Below are 17020 nucleotides of genomic sequence, written 5' to 3'. Positions count from 1 at the left end.
GGGTCAGTTCCCTCCCTCCTGCTGTTCCCTCTGCCCCCTGGTTCACCCAGTGGTCCATCCTCCCTCTCCTAGCTTGGACTGACTGCTGACCTCATTTCTCCCCCTGTCCTTTGAGTTCCTACTGTCACTGGCATTGCAGCCCTTTCCCCACTAGGCATCACCATGGTCGTCCTGACCACTTGACATGGATCACCTCCCAATGAGGTCATCAGCATCCATGGTGAGCCCTGCCAAGGTGTGGACTCCGCCAATATGCTTTGAGGACACCCCCGCTGTTGTGCTGTGCCTCCTCTGCTCTCCCCCCTACCCCGGACTCCCAGCCAGGATAGCCCATTCCCATCGGCTCTTGGAAGCTAAGCAGGGTCAGCCTTGGCTAGTATTTGACAGGGCAATCTCCAAGGAATACCAGGGTCATGACACAGAGGCAGGCAATGGCAAACCACCTCTGAAATGTCTCTTGCCTTAAAAACAAGTTCGCTCACCATTTAGTGGTGCATAATGCTTAGGGTGGCCAGAACGTCCCGCCCTCCTGGGAAAGTCCCGCCCCCGCCTCCTGAATCCCGTGTCCCGATTGGCCAAGCTCGGGACTCATTCAGAGTCCCGGATTGGCCAGTGCCCCTGTCCGTCATTTTTTCTCCATTATTTTTTTAATGATGAAGCCAATTACAAGGCAGCCTGCCTCCCCCAGCCAATCACAGGGGCACCTGGAAGGCGAGGGGGGCATGCCAGGCACCAGGGCTCTCACCAGATTGGGCCCTGCTGCCTGCCCTGGAGGCTCCGCCTCCAGGCTTCCCGCCCGACTGCAGTTAACTAGAGATGGAAGAGCGGAGAGAGAAGAAGGTACGATGGGGAGGGAAAACTGGGGTGTTTGGGGGAGGAGGGAAGCCCCAGGGCCATGTGCTTTTGCACCTCCTGTAGCAGCAACTCGTGAGTAGACAGGCCAATCCCCCCTTCAGAGCCAACTAGCCAGGAACGGGGAGGAGGGAAGCCCCAGGGCCATGTGCTTTTGCACCTCCTGTAGCAGCAACTCGTGAGTAGACAGGCCAATCCCCCCTTCAGAGCCAACTAGCCAGGAACGGGGAGGAGGGAAGCCCCAGGGCCATGTGCTTTTGCACCTCCTGTAGCAGCAACTCGTGAGTAGACAGGCCAATCCCCCCTTCAGAGCCAACTAGCCAGGAACGGGGAGGAGGGAAGCCCCAGGGCCATGTGCTTTTGCACCTCCTGTAGCAGCAACTCGTGAGTAGACAGGCCAATCTCCCCTTTAGAGCCAACTAGCCAGGAACGGGGAGGAGGGAAGCCCCAGGGCCATGTGCTTTTGCACCTCCTGTAGCAGCAACTCGTGAGTAGACAGGCCAATCCCCCCTTCAGAGCCAACTAGCCAGGAATGGGGAGGAGGGAAGCCCCAGGGCCATGTGCTTTTGCACCTCCTGTAGCAGCAACTCATGAGTAGACAGGCCAATCCCCCCTTCAGAGCCAACTAGCCAGGAACGGGGAGGAGGGAAGCCCCAGGGCCATGTGCTTTTGCACCTCCTGTAGCAGCAACTCGTGAGTAGACAGGCCAATCCCCCCTTCAGAGCCAACTAGCCAGGAACGGGGAGGAGGGAAGCCCCAGGGCCATGTGCTTTTGCACCTCCTGTAGCAGCAACTCGTGAGTAGACAGGCCAATCTCCCCTTTAGAGCCAACTAGCCAGGAACGGGGAGGAGGGAAGCCCCAGGGCCATGTGCTTTTGCACCTCCTGTAGCAGCAACTCGTGAGTAGACAGGCCAATCCCCCCTTCAGAGCCAACTAGCCAGGAACGGGGAGGAGGGAAGCCCCAGGGCCATGTGCTTTTGCACCTCCTGTAGCAGCAACTCGTGAGTAGACAGGCCAATCCCCCCTTCAGAGCCAACTAGCCAGGAACGGGGAGGAGGGAAGCCCCAGGGCCATGTGCTTTTGCACCTCCTGTAGCAGCAACTTGTGAGTGGACAGGCCAATCCCCCCTTCAGAGCCAACTAGCCAGGAACGGGGAGGAGGGAAGCCCCAGGGCCATGTGCTTTTACACCTCCTGTAGCAGCAACTCGTGAGTAGACAGGCCAATCTCCCCTTCAGAGCCAACTAGCCAGGAATGGGGAGGAGGGAAGCCCCAGGGCCATGTGCTTTTGCACCTCCTGTAGCAGCAACTCGTGAGTAGACAGGCCAATCCCCCCTTCAGAGCCAACTAGCCAGGAACGGGGAGGAGGGAAGCCCCAGGGCCATCTGCTTTTGCACCTCCTGTAGCAGCAACTCGTGAGTAGACAGGCCAATCCCCCCTTCAGAGCCAACTAGCCAGGAACGGGGAGGAGGGAAGCCCCAGGGCCATGTGCTTTTGCACCTCCTGTAGCAGCAACTCGTGAGTAGACAGGCCAATCTCCCCTTCAGAGCCAACTAGCCAGGAACGGGGAGGAGGGAAGCCCCAGGGCCATGTGCTTTTGCACCTCCTGTAGCAGCAACTCGTGAGTAGACAGGCCAATCCCCCCTTCAGAGCCAACTAGCCAGGAACGGGGAGGAGGGAAGCCCCAGGGCCATGTGCTTTTGCACCTCCTGTAGCAGCAACTCATGAGTAGACAGGCCAATCCCCCCTTCAGAGCCAACTAGCCAGGAACGGGGAGGAGGGAAGCCCCAGGGCCATGTGCTTTTGCACCTCCTGTAGCAGCAACTCGTGAGTAGACAGGCCAATCCCCCCTTCAGAGCCAACTAGCCAGGAACGGGGAGGAGGGAAGCCCCAGGGCCATGTGCTTTTGCACCTCCTGTAGCAGCAACCCGTGAGTAGACAGGCCAATCCCCCCTTCAGAGCCAACTAGCCAGGAACGGGGAGGAGGGAAGCCCCAGGGCCATGTGCTTTTGCACCTCCTGTAGCAGCAACTCGTGAGTAGACAGGCCAATCCCCCCTTCAGAGCCAACTAGCCAGGAACGGGGAGGAGGGAAGCCCCAGGGCCATGTGCTTTTGCACCTCCTGTAGCAGCAACTTGTGAGTAGACAGGCCAATCCCCCCTTCAGAGCCAACTAGCCAGGAACGGGGAGGAGGGAAGCCCCAGGGCCATGTGCTTTTGCACCTCCTGTAGCAGCAACTCGTGAGTAGACAGGCCAATCCCCCCTTCAGAGCCAACTAGCCAGGAACGGGGAGGAGGGAAGCCCCAGGACCATGTGCTTTTGCACCTCCTGTAGCAGCAACTTGTGAGTAGACAGGCCAATCCCCCCTTCAGAGCCAACTAGCCAGGAACGGGGAGGAGGGAAGCCCCAGGGCCATGTGCTTTTGCACCTCCTGTAGCAGCAACTCGTGAGTAGACAGGCCAATCCCCCCTTCAGAGCCAACTAGCCAGGAACGGGGAGGAGGGAAGCCCCAGGGCCATGTGCTTTTGCACCTCCTGTAGCAGCAACTCGTGAGTAGACAGGCCAATCCCCCCTTCAGAGCCAACTAGCCAGGAACGGGGAGGAGGGAAGCCCCAGGGCCATGTGCTTTTGCACCTCCTGTAGCAGCAACTCGTGAGTAGACAGGCCAATCCCCCCCTTCAGAGCCAACTAGCCAGGAATGGAGAGGAGGGAAGCCCCAGGACCATGTGCTTTTGCACCTCCCTTGGCAGCAACTCGTGAGTAGGGAGGCCAATCCCCTCTTCAGAGCCGACTAGCCAGAAAGGGTGGGGGCGGAGAGAGGGAAACATCTTCATTTCCTATGAAAGGAAGACATTTTTAAAAGGTGTGCTGTCGCTTTAAATGTGATGGCCAGAACTCTCTTGGAGTTCAATTATGCTTGTCACACCCTTGTTCCTGGCTGCGCCCCAATGTCTCCTGGCTTCACCCCCAAAGTCTCCTGGCTCCACCCCCAAAGTCCCCAGATATTTCTTGAATTGGACTTGGCAACCCTATCCTTAGGCCAGCTTGCTTTTTAAAATTGGGGTTTCCTCTCCCACTTTGCCGTGTAAAATTGTCTATCACAGGGTGCTTAGGCTGCTTGGTGTAAAGGTTGCTTGTTGGCTCTCTGGATGTTGTTATGGTGGTGGTGGTGTATATTTTTTTTTAAAAGAGAAATAATATCTGTCTCCGACAAGAGGCTTGTTGTGGAAAAGACCAACCCCCTGTTGTCTTTTTTCCCCCTCCTTCTCTCTCTTCCTTCTTTCTTTCTTTCTTTCTTTCTTTCTTTCTTTGGGATCCCTGGAGGTCCCTTCCAACTCTGTGATTCTTTGATGCTAAGCAGGTGCTCTGCCACTGAGCCACAGACTCTTCCAGTCTGCTGTAGACTGATCTTTTGTCTAGCGAGATGGGTATTGTCTGCTCAAGCTAGCATTGGCTCTCCAGGGTTTCAAGTGGAGGTCTTCACATGACATGATCCTTTTAACTAGAGATGCCAGGGTTGAACCTGGGACCTTCTGCATGCCAAGCCAAAGACGCTTTCTAGCTGCTTATACTGCTTTCTAGCTGTCTTATACTGACCTTTGGTCTATCAAGATGGGTATTATTCAGAGGTGGAATTCTAGTCGGAGCTCCTTTGCATATTAGGCCTCACCCCCTGATGTAGCCAATCCTCCAAGAGCTTACAAAAAAGAGGGTCTAGTTCCATAGAACTTACAGCAAAACCCAAGAAAGAGTTATAGTGTTTTAAAGGCAATCTTTTGTGTGTGTGTGTGTGAAATCCTTTTCTGTTTGCCATTGGAAGTTGTGGAAAGTACTTCTGAGCATCTTTTAATAGAGGCATGTGAGAGTCCTCAGATCTGGGGTGGCAGGGTGGCATCAGGAAATACTTCTTAGTTTTAGGAAAGGAGAATCTAGGTTGTTTTTGTAATAGTTATTTGAGGGTGGAAGATAAAGCGAGTAAAAGTTTTACACTGCCCACAAATAACGTTCCTGAAATGACCAATAATATTAGTACTGGGATCAATGACTAGGAGTTGTTGCATTCATAGGATGTAATAGAATGCGGGCAGAATGAATTACTACAGAAACTCTGAATGTGCCAGTATTCTCTTAATGGATTGCAAAGCATGTCTCTCTGCTGGGAGGGAGGGCTGCTTTTGCTCTTTCCTCAGGATCGGAGGAGCGCCTGTGGGGGGAGCGCGGCAGGGAGGAAAGCCGGACGAGAGTCGAGATTGGCCAGCCGCTGGCCGTGAAAGCAGCCTGAGGGATAGGGTTGCCAATCCCCAGGTTGGGGGCAAGGGATCCCCCAGTTTGGAGGCCCTCTCCCCACTTCAGGGTCATCAGAAAGCAGAGGGGAAGAGGGAAATGTCTGCTGGGCTCTCCATGATTCCCTATGGAGACTGATTCCCATAGGGTGTAATGGAGAATTGATATAGGGTATAATGGAGAATTGTCGGGTGTCTGGGGCTCTGGGGGGCTGTTTTTTGAGATAGAGGCACCACATTTTCAGCATACCATCTGGTGTCTCTCCTCAAAACACCCTTCAAGTTTCAAAAAGATTGGACCAGGGGGTCTTATTCTATGAGCCTCCAATGAAGGTGCTCCTAGCCGTTATTACCAATGGAAAGGAAAGGTCCCCTGTGCAAGCACCAGTCGTTTTTGACCCTGGGGTGACGCTGCTTTCACGTTTTCACGGCAGACCTTTTTAGGTGGTGGTTTGTCATTGCCTTCCCCGGTCATCTACACTTTCCCCCCAGCAAGCTGGGTACTCATTTTACTTCCTGTTTCCGGCAGTGGCATTTGGGGGAAATGATGTCACAGGAAGTGATGCCACTTCCTGCTTCCGGCAGGTGGTGCAGGGAAAACGATGTCACGGGAAGTGATGTCACTTCCTGTTTCCGGCAGTGGCATGACGTCACTTCCTGTTTTTGGCGGGGGCGCGCTTCGCGCGCGCACACACACATCCATCCCCCCCTCAAGGTGTCCCTGGCTGGCCTGCAGATATTATGGCCACCCTAATAATGCTAAAGAGCTAGAACTTCTAGTTGCTGGACGATCTTTGGATCTCCTGGCTATACTACACACAATGGATGATGATGGGTGATGATGATGGATGTACTTGAAATCTGGGGAACATCATGGGGTGGGGGAAGCAGCCAAACCTTGGTGTGAATCTAACCATGAGTCTTTCAAGTACAAATACTCAATGTATGGGGAAATGGGAGGAACTGATGTAGAAAGGCTGGGAGAGTGTCCCATCATAAATCAACACAATTAGCAGGTACACATGCCTCACAGTGAGGGAGGTCAGAGGTTCGAACAGATACAGAAATAGTTTAAAGGAAAATTAATTGACACTGTTACAAGGTTATAGTCTGATAAAACAGGTGTCATGGAACAACCAGGCCCAGGAGACGGATCCGACTCCTCCCATGATGAGTAGCTGGGTTCTGTGCCTATCAGCCATCAGTCAGCTGCAGCTAAGGAATCAGATGGGAAATCACAGCCTGCTGTGGACATACAGCTGGGGGGCAGTAAGGAACTGGCCCTGAACTGATAAGTCAGGGTCAGCCAGCTGTCCCATCTCCGCCAGGATCCCCAGGTCAGCAAGAGCAAAACCAGCACAGATGTAGGGGGGGATTTACAATTCAGACAGAGGTCTGCCTATTTCAAGGCTCAACATTGGCTGTCAGTTGCAGAAGGAGGAGGAATATCTCCAGAAGAGACAGGAAGCAGCTGTTGCAGGCATAACACAGGGCTTGGAGCATATAAAATTGTGGGGGAGGAGTTCTTCAGTGTAACTTCAACATGCAGCTTCAACACTCTGACCTGCCATTGCTGTTGTGATTGTTTTCCTGTAAACTTGACCTTGGCCTGCTCAGACAATTTGTGTGTGATTTACAGACTCTTTATTAAACTCTGACATCCCGTCTCTGATAGCCAGATCCAGTTATCCACCTGCTTGAAACAGAACAACACATTAAGAACAGCCAATTAAATTTTATTTATTTATTTATTTATTCTATGACTTGTATCCCGCCCTTCCCATGAAATGGCTCAGGGCGGCTCACAACAAACGATAAAACAATAAACAGAGTGCAAAGTTATTACATTTTAAAAAGTCGAAGCGTTTAAAAACCTAAAAACCTTAAAATCTTAACATTAAAACTATACAGTATAATTCACTGAAGTCTGATAAGCTACATTTATCTAGTCAGGCGTAGGCTAACCGGAAGAGGCTTGTCTTACAGGCCCTGCGGAACTGAGTAAGATCCCGCAGGGCCCTCACCTCTTCCGGCAGCTGGTTCCACCATGTGGGGGCCATTGTAGAAAAGGCCCTGTCTCTGGTTGTCTTGAGACGGACTTCTTTGGGCCCGGGGATGGTGAGAAGGTTTTGCATCCCAGACCTCAGTACTCTCTGGGGAACGTGTGGGGAGAGACGGTCCTTCAGGTAGGCAGGTCCCAGGCCATATAGGGCTTAAAGGTAATGACCAGCACCTTGTACCGGACTTGGTATATTATTGGAAGCCAGTGCAGAGTCCGAAGACCCGACCGAATGTGCCCCCACCTTGGGAGGCCCAATAACAGCCGGGCCGCGGCATTCTGCACCAGCTGCAATTTCCGGGTCCGGCACAGGGGCAGTCCCATGTAGAGGGCATTGCAGTAATCCAACCTCGAGGTGACTGTAGCATGGATCACTGTTGCTAGGTCGTCGCGGTCCAGGAAGGGGGCCAACTGCCTTGCCCGTCTAAGATGAAAAAACGCGGACTTGGCAGTGGTTGCTATCTGAGCCTCCATCTTTAGGGACGGCTCCAGTAGCACTCCCAGGCTTTTGACCCTGTCCGCCGCCGTCAGCGGCGCACCGTCAAAAACCGGCAGAGGGATTTCCCCCCCCCCCGGCCCACGACGGCCCAAACAAAGGACCTCTGTCTTCGCAGGATTCAGTCTCAGTCCACTCACAGAGGGCAAATTTAACATTAACCTAGCAATGTTGTAGATTTCTTTACAGATATCTGAGGTGAAATGTTATTTCATTATAGTGCTTTTGTCAGGAAATTCAGGTGTCTACCCTACTGCAATGGAGTACAGCAAACAAAACATTAACTAGGTCGCAGAATCCATTCTAGTGAACAATATCTTCTGTCATTAATACTACCAATGGATAGCAGGGCAGAATAACATTTTTGGTTGCAATTCATTTTTATAAAAAGAAGAAGCTTGCTTGCTTTTCCAGATCTGATTTTATCCTGGGAATATTCCAATGTCCTTAAAAATACTTGGATGCAATTTCTTTGTTCAGGCATTTTCATCCTTAAATACTTTGTTTCCTGGCAACAGCTGGGACACATGATAAACATCTGTCACGTATAAGCTGCTATTACTGAGGCAACAAAGATACTTCTTATCAGGTCTTAAAAGGAACACAAAGGGGGGGGAGGGAAAGAGCTATCTAGATACAGAGATAAAAAAAATCCAATCCAAAGGGTTCCCAGCAGCCCAGAATCTCACTGCAAAAACATAATATGTGCAGGATATTCTCTCAGAAATCAATATAAGACAGGTGTTCTAGTTCCCCTGGATTTCATCTAAATATGAGCTTTGCAAATGTCAGCTCTGATGCAATGCACAGATATGATTTCTTTATTCATTGTTTATTTTTGTTTCTTTATGTTTTTATAGTCCATCTTTCTTACTGAGATTGAGTGGATTACACAATGGAAACCAATGCAATCAATAGGATGATATATCTGATAACCAATGTAATAAGAATAGAAATGGTTGAAATTTTAAATGGAGCTGTCATCTGAACAAAGCATAAGAATTAAACAGGACATGTTAAACTATTCAGAAGACAGTACTACATCAGTAGAAACGCAGTTCATTTTTATAGGCCAATCTGTTGTGATGTAGCCCTGTTTCCTTTAGTGAAATGTATTTGATTTAAAATATTTGTAAGTCTGCCAAGCGATTTGCAAAGGCTGAACCCAAATTAAAAATTCACACTTGTGAATGCAAACGTAACATTTTATGCAAACATTCATTTCAACTGAATTCAGTAAATTTCACATGATGTAATTTGGAGGATTTGAACAATTAAATTAACATTGGCATTTTATTAACAAACAGGAAGCTTTTTTTTTGCTTAAACTGTAACTTGTTTTTTTCATGCCTGACTCTTCTCTTTCTTGGGACATCTATGGTATTGGTAAGTGTGCTGGTAAGTGAGCCCAAGAATGTTTTTAAAAGACAGCTAGTTTGGTCTGGATTGTGGAGTGGATTAAAAACCCAGATGAGAGTTTAATAACACCAGAAACAGAACATTTGGATATTGCAGTTATTTTTGGTCCAAATGGCTAAGAAAAATCCCCCCACACCAATGTTCCCTCTAAGCTGCAGAGTCTCGTGAGCAAAAAAATCTACTTTGTGAGCTACTGGTATTAAAGTTGTGAGCTACTGCATAAAATAGTGTGCTCTGGGGTCATCCTTCCTGAGCTAAGACAAAAATGTGTGAGCTGAAGGTTAAAAATCTGTGAGCTAGTTCACGCTAACTCAGTTTAGTGGGAACACTGCCTCCTACCCTTCCCTAGGTAATAAGGCCCCTTTGTTCCCCTCAGGCTGCAGGCCTTCAGGGAGAAAAAGGGAGGGAAAGGTGACCATTTTAGGAACTGCCTTATACTGAATCAGTCCTAGAGGTAGGGCCGGCACTAAGGATTCTGCCGCGAAATGTAGACTCCTGCGCAGCGCCACCATCATCAAGCGGTCCAGGGACAGGGAGACCTGAGGCTTGAGTATCACACTCCTAGCAGGAGCGCAGTACACAAGCCCCCCCCCCGCCCCCGTGCTCAGGCTTCTTCCCTGAAGGGGGGGAGAGCTGAGGCTTGTGTATCACAATCCTTAGGTATGCAAGGCCCCTCCCCCGCTCAGACTTCTTTCTTTACAAGAAGCCTGATTGGGGTGGGGAGAGCTGAGGCTTGAGTATCGCGCTCCTGCAAGGTATGCAAGCCCCGGGTCCGGCTCATCAGGGGAGAGAGGGGATGCCCAGCGGTGTCCCCAGGTGGGGTGGTGCCCTAGGCCACTACCTACCCCACCTACTCCCACACACCGACTCTGCCTACAGGGATTAACTACTTTTGCTTTCACTTTCATTTGCAGCTCAGTGATTCAACATGGAGGGCTCAGTATGTGGATTCTAACTGCCAAATTCCCCTTCATGTGAATTCTATCTGCTTTTCTTTTTTTAAAAAAAAATCTTTTAAAAGTCTCCAGAGTTATTGAAGATTGGAATGGTTAAGGAAACCCTAGTCTCTGTTTAAGCCAGGACAATATGTCATGTTTAATTTTTTATGAGTTCTAATTCAGCACTTTCACATTGTATATTCTCTTTGAAGTTCTTTTTGTACCATGGTGACTTTCAGGTCTTTAGTAGTATACCCAAGGCTTAGTTTTATTACCACAATCCATAATGCTTTTGTTTAGGATGCCCATTTAGCTTATTTTTAGGGTGCCCCCACACCCACAGAAAATTCTGGTAGCCTTCTTTGTCCACTTGCAGTGTTCCCAGGCAAGTAACAACTGTTTTCCAAGCTACATTCATTATTTTGCGAATTGACACCTTACCCTTTGGCAAGAGGAAAACCTTATCCTGCAGCCTTTTGACTACCTACCAAGGGAGTTCTAGCTTAACCCCTCACAGAGGGCAAATTTAACATTAACCTAGCAATGTTGTAGATTTCTTTACAGATATCTGAGGTGAAATGTTATTTCATTATAGTGCTTTTGTCAGGAAATTCAGGTGTCTACCCTACTACAATGGAGTACAGCAAACAAAACACTAACTTGAGCGGCAGAACCTCTAGCACTGGCCCTGCTCAAGGGCAACCACTGAGGGCCCACAGAGGTTGGTGGTGATGATGGATGCGAGTCCTTTGGGTTGGGGAGCTCATTTCCAAGGTATGATGACTCAGGGGACCTGGTCTCTCCAGAGTGGCAGTAAAGCAGAAACTTTCTGGAACTGAGTACTATCAGGTTGGCACTGATGCAGGTCAAGAACATTCAGAAGGGACCTGGAGTGGGTCAGTCCTGCCCACCCTTTGACTTGGGGCAGCTTCCAAGTATGGATGATTTACTGAAGATCTATCCCGGTTCAGACAGTGCGCCCCACTATCATCTCAGATGCTGTCACCAGAGTGCCTGTTTTCATCTGGCCCATGCCGGTTGCTACAAGTTTTGGTGCAGTTTCAGAAGTTTCCCCCATGTATGTGTACTTATTGAGGATGGGTGGGGTGAAGACAGCTGCCCCTTTGCTATTTGCTCCTTGTGATGCCTGCTCAGGGTCAACTGTGCTGTCCTCAGGATGCATCACACTCTCTGAAGTGTCCCCCATGATTTAATTGACTTATTCTTTCAATTTTTAAAATTATTTTGCAGTATTGGTGCCCGCCCAATGGGTGGCGCTGTCGCGGTACCACAACTATATTTGCACCGCTTGCTTGGATGTGTCGACCTGCACCAAAAATTCCTTTATCTTGCAACTCTCAAATTTGCCGCTAAGGGGGCGCTGTGGGCACCATCTAGCAGCTCCTACCCTGCCGCTATAGTTGACTTCTAGTCCTCAGGTGGCACTTACTAGCTTTCGCCACTAGAGGCTGTTCTGCTTGCGATTCCCCAAAGGTTCTGGGTAGGTTGCTTGAATGTGTTTTGCACATGAGCACTTTCTCTAATTAAGAACAGGATGCCTGTACGCATGAATTATCCCAGATTTGCCTTGCAGCGCAAAAGGAATTCAGGAGGAACGCTTTTGCGTACTTTAACTGGAGGCTTTGCCGGTGTGCTGTCTTTGTCTTGCAAAGAGCGAGTTAGTATATAGCTGGCTATCCTCAGCAGTAGGGTTACTGAGGAGAGGCAGCCCTTCCTAGGGGCTTTTTACAATTCAAAGTGAGCCTGACTGCTGCGCTTAGACTTGTTTCTCTGTGAAGGCTGACTTGCTTCTTAAGGAAAGCTTTGCTTGCTCGGCATGGAGCGATGAGGTTGGGAAGAAGGGAAAAGTTTTTCTCACGGGAGGGAAATTTTTCTTTATCTTCCTTAACAGAAAGGATACAGTCTCATGCATGCGTGTGCAAATGAAGCATCCCTTTCTATGTTCAGGAAGAGGGGGTAGGGAGATCCGGCTTCTTGCCCGCTGAGTGTGAGAGAGCAAGCCTGCGATGGATCACAATGTAGCCTTTTGCCCGCAGCGTTTGAGGGCAGGAAGGTTCATCCAATATTGGTCCAACATTACAAGTTTTCATGCAAAACTCAAAGGCTAAAGACGCAGTACGATTTTTTTTACCTCTTCTTTTCACTGTTCTGGATCAAGACTACAACGAATTGAGTCTGTTTTTCTACATAGCAGCCAACTCACAGTCCAAGACAATAAGCTCATAGAAAACCTGTTTTTATTCTACTGCAGAGAGTGCATAGATCATAACCTCACGTTCCTTCAATATGCAGAATAATACAGGTCATCTTTTATATCAAAGTCTTTACCTTGGAGCTTGCAGGGGAAAGAAGATGATTGCGTGCATCTCTTTTACTGATGAAGAATTACATGAAGGACAGGAAAAGAACAATATAATCCGTTTTCACGCTAGGAAAATACTTTTAGCAGCCTATAAGGAGGCTGCTTTGGATCATGTGGCCTGAGACTACAATTCCCAACATGCACGAGGGCTTAGAGATTTAAAGATACACAACTATTTTATTGACCGGTTACAGAGTTGCTAAGCGACTTTGGGTCAGAAGTCCTCCCCTTGGGGTTTTCTTCACTAAGGTTCTAGTTTTCCCCAATAGCGACTAAGTAGTACTATGCGACTTTTATGGATAGCTTTCAATGTCATGAAGCCAGAAAGGTTGTGCGACTTCAGTTCCAACATAGCATTATGCATCAGGCTTCACATACGTTAAACATGTTTTTACTTGCTGTGTTATATAGCCTATGGGAATCAATACTATCCATGGGGCCTATAGGGTTAGAGTTTAGGCTTAGAGTTACAGCTCGGTTAGGGCTACAGTTGCAGTTAGGGTTAGGTTAAACGTGGTTTACATAACATACAAACAAGCATAAGAGGGGTGGCCAAATTTTTTTGATGTTTTCCCCTGCTTCAGGATAGCCTATGGGGATCATTACAGTTGATGGGGCCCATATGGTTAAGGTTAGGGATGGGGTTAGGGTTAGAGTTACAGCTTGGTTATGATTAGTTAGGTTAAAGGAAGCTAACATATCGTACTGACAAGCAAATGTCGTCAGCTCCCACACCCTTTGTCTGTGGGCCTCATTGCAGTCAATTGAACCCTAGGATTCTAGTTAGTGTTAAGGTTAGAGTGATGATGGGAGTTAGGATTGAGTGAGGGTTCGCATTACCTTTTGGACCACAAGACAAAATAGAGTGAACCTCAAGACTCTGAGATGTATATTCACAGCTGCCAGAGTGACCTTGTCTCTTGGCCTCATTAGATTCAATGGGTCCCATAGGATTAGAGTTAGAGTTAGGGTGTTGGTGGGGGGTTAGGGTTAAGTTTTGCTTCTCGTTAACTTCTGGACTTCTAGACGAGACAGAGTTAACCTCACAAGACTCATGAGGTGAATGTCATCAGTTCCCACAGGAACTTTATGTATGGGCCTCATTGCAGTCAATGGGTCCCATAGGGTTAGAGCTAGGGTTAGGGTGACAGTGGGGGTTAAGATTAAGTTTCTATTCGTGTTAGCTTCCGGACTGCTAGAAGAGACAGAGTTAACCTCACAAGACTCATGAGGTGAATGTCATCAGCTCTCACAGCTACTTTATTTATGGGCCTCATTAGAGTAAATGGGACCCATAGGGTTAAAGTTAGGGTTAGGGTTAGAGCGATGGTGGGTGTTAGTAGTATGTGAGGGTTCGTGTTAGCATTTGGATTGCAAGGCAAAATAGAGTGAACCTCAAAAGACTCCCCAAGACGTTTATTCACAGCTGCCAGAGCAAAGTTGTCTCTTGGCCTCATTAGAGTCAGTGTGTCCCATAAGGTTAATGATAGGGTTAGGGTGATGGTGGGTGTTAGGATTAAGTTTCTCTTCGTGTTAGCTTCTGGACTGCTAGACGAGACAGAGTTAACCTCACAAGACTCATAAGGCAAATTTCGTCAGTTCCCACAGCCTTTATCTGTGGGGTTAGGATTAAATGAGGGTTCATGTTAGCTTTTGGACTGCAAGACAAATTGGCATGAACCTCAGAAGACTCCCTGAGACGTATATTCAAAGCTGCTAGAGAGAACTTGTATCTTGGCCTTGTTACATTAAATGGTTCCCATAGGGTTAGCGTTAGGGTGATGGTGGGGGTTAAGATTAAGTTTTGGTTCGTATTAGTTTGGTTCGTCTGAACCGCTAGAAGAGAGAGAGTTAACCTTGCAAGACTCATGAGGTGAATGTCAGTTCTCACAGGAACTTTATGTATGGGCCTCATTGCACTCAATGGGTCCCATAGGGTTAGAGCTAGGGTTAGGGTGACGGTGAGGGTTACGTTTCTAGTCGTGTTAGCTTCTGGATTGCTAGAAGAGACAGAGTTAGCCTCACAAGACTCATGAGGCGAACGTCATCAGCTCCCACAGCTACTTTATTTATGGGCCTCATTAGAATAAATGGGACCCATAGAGTTAGAGCTAAGGTTAGGGTTAGAGCGACGGTGGGTGTTAGTAGTGAGGGTTCACGTTAGCATTTGGACCACAAGGCAAAATAAGAGTGAACCTCAAAAGACTGCCTGAGATGTATATTCACAGCTCCCAGAGCGACTTGTCTCTTGGCCTCATTAGAGCCAATGTGTCCCATAGGGTTAGAGTTGGGATGACGGTGGGGGTTAGGATTACGTTTTGGTTCGTGTTAGCTTCTGGACCGCTAGATGAGACAGAGTTAACCTCACAAGACTCATGAGGTGAATGTCATCAGCTCCCATGGGTAATTTATCTATGGGCCTCCTTAGAGTCAATGGGTCCCATAGGGTTAGAACTAGAGTTAGGTGGGGGTTAGGGTTAAGTGAGGGTTGGCGTTAGCTTCTGGACCACAAGACAAAATAGAGTGAACCTCAAAAGTCTCCCTGAGACGTGTATCGATAGATGTCAGAGAGACCTTGTCTCTTGGCCTCATTATATTCAATGGGTCCCATAAAGTTAGAGCTAGGGTTAGCGTTAGGATGACATTGGGGGTTAGGATTAAGTTTCTATTTGTGTTAGCTTCTGGACCTCTAGACGAGACAGAGTTAACCTCACAAGACTCATGAGGTGAATGTCATCAGTTCCCACAGGTATGGTCCTCATTAGAGTCAATGGGTCCCAAAGGGTTAGAAATAGGGTTAGGGATATGGTGGGGAGTTGGGTTAAGATAGTATTTCTGCTAGCTTTTGGATTGCTAGACAAGGTAGACTGAACATCATAAGACTCCCTGAGATATATGTCAACAGCTGCCTGAGCACTCTTGTCTATGGGGTACATTAGAGTCAATGGGCCCTTTAGGATTAAAGCTAGGGTAAGGGAGATGGTTGGGGTTAGGGTTAAGTTGGTGATCATGTTTCCTTTTTTTGACTGCTAGACAAGACCGAGTTTACATCAAAACACTTCCAGAGACATTCGTTGACAGTTAACAGACCATTCTTGTCTCTGGGCCTCATTAAACAGAATGGGTCCCAAAGGGATAGAGGAAAACACTAACTTAACCCTAACGCCCACCATCTCTCTAATCCTAACCCTAGCTCTAACTCTGTTACCCATTGACTCTAATGAGGTCCAAGGACAAAGTTTCTATTGGAGCTGATGAGATTAGTCTCTTGGGTTTTCTGAGGTAAACTCTTGTCTTCTCTTGCAGTCCAAAAGCTAATGTGAACACTAACTTAACCCTACCCCCCACCATCTCCCTAACCTACCCAAATGGGGGAAAAATCCCAATGTCCAGTAAACTTTAGTCTTCACTTTTTAGGATACCAAGAGTCCCTCCAAAGAGTACCCCAAACAAGGAGTCAGAACTTGTTTCATATTTCACTTCTTCCCAGTGGGACCTCTGCAAAGGTGAGTTGGTGAATGCCAGTTAGTGAATGAAAAACTAGAAATTATATATTGATTTACAAATCTTTGCAGAGTTATGAAGATTGCTACAAATTTTGAGAACTGTACATTGATACCAAATCTTTGCAGAGGTCCTGATGGGAAGAAGTGAAATATGAAACAAGTTCTCAGTCGACTCCTTGTTTGGGATACCCTTTGGAGTAGGTCTTGGTACCCTGAGTAGCGAAGACTGAATTTTACTGAATATTGGGATTTCTCCCCCCCCCCCTTCTTGGTGGCATTCGTGTTTATGCTGGAATAGAGACTTTTGGATTTATGAGCATATTGGCTTCTGGTGTCACTTTGTAACACATACAGTTCTCATATATAGAAAGTTTGGATACGCAGTATATTCAGACCAATATTTATAAGAATTTTTGCAGTTTGGATATTGGCATTTTGTTATTTGGGGTTATGATACTAGTGGTATTGCTCCTGTGCTCTCCTGCACAATCCTCTCCCTCATGCTTGCAGTTTGGTGTAGCGGTTAAGTGCACCAGTTTGGTGTAGTGGATAAGTGCGCAGACTGTTATCTAAGAGAACTGGGTTTGATTCCCCACTCCTCCACTTGCACCTGCTGGAATGGCCTTGGGTCAGCCATAGCTTTCGTAGTCCCTCAGCCCCACCTACCTCACAGGGTGTCTGTTGTGGAGGGGGTGGGAGGTAAAAGGAGATTGTGACTGCTCTGAGACTCTGACTACAGGGCGGGATATAAATCCAATATCACCATCTTCTTCTTTGGCAGAGAGTGTTCTTACTTGGCCTGACTTTTGGGATCTCTGGTTCAGGTCAATAGTGGGGACCCCTGCCTGAGCTAGGCAGCACCTCTTGGCTACAACGCCACTCTATTATTAAATTTTGTTAGCGCTCTTAACAAACAAAACGTAGCCCTTAATAAACAAAAAGATTTCCACACACCACTAAGACTTTTTGTGGTTCCTCTGAAGATACAAATCAAATGTGAATCTGAGGGACAATTGAACAATCATGTGGGCCTTTGCCCCAAATGCCAATAAAATCAGTTCCCGCAAAACAGACCAGACTGAAAAG

The sequence above is a fragment of the Heteronotia binoei genome, chromosome 1 (assembly GCF_032191835.1).
Source record: "Heteronotia binoei isolate CCM8104 ecotype False Entrance Well chromosome 1, APGP_CSIRO_Hbin_v1, whole genome shotgun sequence".
Taxonomy (NCBI): Eukaryota; Metazoa; Chordata; class Lepidosauria; order Squamata; family Gekkonidae; genus Heteronotia; species Heteronotia binoei.
The sequence above is the reverse complement of the archived record's forward strand: the minus strand, read 5'-3'. Positions refer to the sequence as shown.